This window comes from Leuciscus leuciscus, assembly GCF_965113295.1.
Source record: "Leuciscus leuciscus genome assembly, chromosome: 5".
Classification (NCBI taxonomy): Eukaryota; Metazoa; Chordata; class Actinopteri; order Cypriniformes; family Leuciscidae; genus Leuciscus; species Leuciscus leuciscus.
In genome coordinates, this window is record NC_138729.1 from 30,666,438 (window position 1) to 30,671,184 (window position 4,747).

Sequence of the window (4,747 nt, forward strand, 5' to 3'; positions counted from 1 at the left end):
AGCTGGTCTGTGAGGCTTTAAGCACACGTCCGCTCCTCGCGGGACTCTGTGAGGTTGTTTACCTTTACCATTCTGATCTGTTTCAGATCCATGAGACGGGGATTAAGGAGATGATAACCTTGGTCAACTCTGTGTGGCTTTACCCCTGGCTTGGGTCGTGTGTCATTAGTCTTCTTCTCTCATTGTCCAGTTGTGTTTGACTCTGGTTCTGTGGGTTGTCAGCCGCCCTGGGTGGAACGTTTGGCACATTTGTGATGAGAGGAAGGGCAATATGCTAATGCACGACCATAAAGGGTTCAGAGCTAAAGGTTTAGTGGTTTAGCTAAAGCATACAGCTATGTGTTTCATGTGTAGCTAGCTAGTGAAGTGGGTCTTGTATACTGATTATCTTAGCTGTGGATGTTAGGATGCTAAGATATGTGTGGTTCTGAGAATATTTTTTATTATTGGATTGGTCCAGGGGCCGGGACCTTCAGATGGCAGACAGCAGACCAACGTAAGTAATGAGCAGGACACAAGAGGCTACAGGTAAGGGTCGGCAGACAGTGGGGTTTCTCTTCTCATAGGACAGCATCAGATAACTGAGTGTCACCTCTCTTTCACAGGACAACAGGGATTGGACGAAGGACCAGGACCTTCTTGTGGTGAGCAATGAAAAGTATGCAGTAGGCAGAAGGCGATGACCGTTCTGATGAAATGCAGTAGTCAGCAGTAGGTGGTGGGCAGGACACAAGGGACTACAGGTGGGTAGCAGCAGACAATGGGCTTTCTCTTTTCACAGGACAGCATCAGATAACTGAGTGTCACCTTCCTTTCACAGGACAACAGCAGTATGCGGCAGCAGATAACAGGTTCTCTGTGTTCACAGAACAGCAATGGTGAGTACAGAATCCAGCAGTTAATAACTGAGTCTTCTTACCACAGGGCAGCAATGGCAGAATGCAGTGGCGGATAACAGGTTCTCTATGTTCACAGAACAGCAGTGGCAACATGCGGCAGCAGATAACAGGTTCTCTATGTTCACAGAACAGCAATAGTGAGTACAGAATCCAGCAGTTAATAACTGAGTCTTCTTACCACAGGGCAGCAGGCAGAATGCAGTGGCGGATAACAGGTTCTCTATGTTCACAGAATAGCAATGGCAGCATGCAGCGACAGACAACAGGTTCTCTGTGTTCACAGAACAGCAATGGTGAGTACAGAATCCAGCAGTTAATAACTGAATCTTCTTACCACAGGGCAGCAATGGCAGAATGCAGTGGCGGATAACAGGTTCTCTACGTTCACAGAACAGCAATAGTGAGTACAGAATCCAGCAGTTAATAACTGAGTCTTCTTACCACAGGGCAGCAGGCAGAATGGAGTGGCGGATAACAGGTTCTCTATGTTCACATTAATTCTTGGTACCCCACCGGACTAGATGATCTCCGACCAAGCTCTCAGAGTGCTGGTAACATCAAACTTTCCCCATACTCGTGCATGCATCAAACCAGTCTAAATCTTCACACGTGCTCACTTCAATCGTCAAACACTGCAGTGACAGACCGCTTAACAGTGAAAAGTGTACCTTCACTTCAGCTCGTCGGGGCCGGCAAAACCACTGTGATGATACTTTCAAAGGGAGACACCAAGTTCGACCAACAATCTGTAATTCAGAACACACTCGTTTCCCTCGCCACACCAACAGTCTTTACTTCTGCTGCTGTCCCGCCGCCTCTGCCTCTCGTCTTCCTGTAACCTCAACTTTAATCGAGACCACTCTGCTTGCATGCACACGCGCCGTGTCTCTTCAAACGGCCGCTTTTTAAATCACCCGTTCCCAACACACGCTCCAATAGCTGCTTGATTATCCACTGCAGCTGTTACTCATCAACATAGGCGGCCATGACAGGCCGCCGGAACCGGCCTGTCGTCACACCGGAAATGTTTCCCCAGGGGAACTCGTTCTCTATTCGAAGTTCCCATTCGCCACCCGGTGACAAGGGCATAAGCCAAGATTTAATAGATGACTTAAGATGGTTCTTATGGCCAAATTATTTCTTTGAACTTACTGATGGCTCACAACAGGCTTGATGAAGTGAAGAAGAGGAGGAAAAGGAAAAAGGACTGCTTGCCTATTCAAATTATGCTTATTACCGGTGCTCAGGACTATAGTTATGCCTTAGTAATCATTGAGATTATTTGTATAGCAGGGTCATAAAAATGTGCACTAGTTAACAGAATCACACATAAAAGTGTCTCTGGTTCCTTTCGGGGCTCTATGGGGACAAGAGGGGTGAATGTAAATGAATCAAATAGATAAAAGAATAAACAAATGAATAGCTGACTGCTATTATTATTAAAACACATACAAATATTTAAATAAGTGATTAAAACAGCAGAGTGACCTGAAATTGGGAATACTCAATAGCACTACTGATTAATTGTTGAATTTGATTTGGACATCACTCCATAGTTGGTCACAGCTGCAGAGTGTTCAAGATGACACCATGAGGGTGTCCTTCCATAAAGTTAAGTCAAAGTTCCATTGAAAATTTTTCAATATCTATAAGTATTCATCTCTAGCTAAACAGTTTACATGTTATTAAAATTAGATTAAATTAACAAAGTAACCGCATATTTGAACAGTGTCATGAAGGAATACACCTAAAACAGTGAAGGTGAAATTAGCTGAGAATAATTACATGTAAGGATAGAGAAAGTGAGGAAGCAGAAACCAGAAATGGGGTTAGAGGAAAATGGTTTAGATCACTTTACATTGCATACACACAAGCTGTAGTTAAAGGCTTCAAGCAAATGATGCTAACTGCTGAAGTCATTAGTTAGTTTAGCCTTAGCTGAAGGGGCAGTAGGTCATATCAGCTTAACCGGCTCAGGTGATTTGCTTACAATCTAGCGTCAGAGTGACATATAATACAATGTATTTCATTTCATTTGACTTCATTCAATTTGTTTTACCAGTTGTCTTTCATACCAAATAAGTACACCGAAGAAAACAGAAAGATTTTGTCATTTAATTAGATTTTTCTTCTAAATATTTGCTCCTTTCGATCACTGTCCTTCATAGAGGCAGCAGCCAGAATAAAGCCCCAAGAGTAATTTTTGTATCCTGTGCTGTTTCATTCAACCACTGATTACATGTGTAAGAAAGATAGGGGGAACAGAATATGACAGCAAACAAACAGCTGTCAGAATCCGTTCCCTCACCCCCATGATGAGAGATGTTGATGTAGTGGCTTAAAAGATGCTGATTCTACTTTGTGTGTGGATAAAGCTTAACAAGCATTAGTTTAAATATTTGTTTTTGCATTTTATCATTACAGGACAGTATGTAGACAGGAAGCAAAGTGGAGAGAGAGGGGGGACGGGATAGGGGCACAAATCGGGACTCCCAAAACACAGCAGAACTGTATGACAGTGCCCTGCCCACTAGGCCATAGGCACCATCTAGCTGCCATCAGTTTTGTAAATAATAGAATCTCGTTTTGTATGAAACGGGGAAGAAAATCCGACGGCAAATAATCCAGCTGTCGGAATCCGTTCCCCCACCCATAAGATGAGAGATGTAGTGACTTAAAAGATGTTTGTTCTATCGTGTTTGTGGATTGAGCTTAACCAGCATCAGTTTGATAAATATTAGAACCTAATTGTGTAAGAAACATGAGAGGAACAGAATCCGATGGCAAACAAACAGCTGCTAGAATCCGTTCCCCCACCCCCAAGATGAGAGATGTTGATGTAGTATCTTAAAGATGCTGATTCTACTCTGTGTGTGGATAAAGCTTAACCAGCATTAGTTAAAATAATTTTTGTTTTTTGGTGCATTTTTGCCTTTTACCAATATAAGAGAGTATGTGTCATGGTGTAGAAGGAGAGAACCCAATCGCAGACCATTTGCAGACATTTCAAGGGTTTATTTAGACACAAAACAGAAAACAAAACCCACGAGGGGGCAAAACAAGGGCAAGACAGACAAGAGATGACTAAACTAGACTAACACTGACAAACTAGACTATAACAGAAACAGGATCAAACTACTACTTAGACAAGACTTTCAACAGACTTACTCACGGACAGATCTCACATTGATTAACAATGAACCGGCACAGGACAGCAAACACAAGGGGATAAAATAGGGAGCAAGTTACTAATGAAGAACACAGGTGGAAGCAACAAACTAATCAGGAACACAGGTGAAACAATAATGACTAAACAAGGGTAACAAGGGGGCGGGGTAACATGAGAGACAACGCAAGCACATGGCCAAACAAATGGCCATGTGCTGCACATGAAACATGGGCCTGTCATGATCCTGCCTCAAGACCAGGGAAAATCAGAGACAAGAAGGCAGAATCATGACAGTATGTAGACAGGAAGCGAAGTGGGGGCGGGATCAGAACGGTACTTGAACTCAGGTCTCTTGAAGCACAACAGTACTATATGAGAGTGCACTGCCCACTAGGCAATTGGCACCAACTAGCCATCATCAGTTTTGTGAATTTTAGAACCTCATTTTATATGAAACATAGGGGGAACATATTACGACGGCAAACAATCCAGCTGTCGGAATCCGTTCCCCAACCCATATGATGAGGTGTTTAAGTAGTGGCTTTAAATATGCTGATTCTAATCTGTGTGTGGATAAATCTTAACCATCATTAGTTTATTTTTATTTTATTTTTTTCATTAAAGGACAGTATGTAGATGGGAAGAAAAGTGGGGATGGGATTAAGTCACAGATTGGGAC

The 4,747-nt window shown here is 42.8% G+C and overlaps 1 long non-coding RNA gene across 1 annotated transcript; it reads left to right on the forward strand.

Annotated features, from left to right (window-relative positions):
• The first annotated feature begins 480 nt into the window (after positions 1-480).
• On the forward strand, positions 481-1,098 carry LOC309498481. The gene is made up of 4 exons (XR_014205963.1): positions 481-528; positions 606-743; positions 821-878; positions 976-1,098. It is a non-coding gene; the product is annotated as an uncharacterized lncRNA (long non-coding RNA).
• The last annotated feature ends 3,649 nt before the right edge of the window (positions 1,099-4,747 follow it).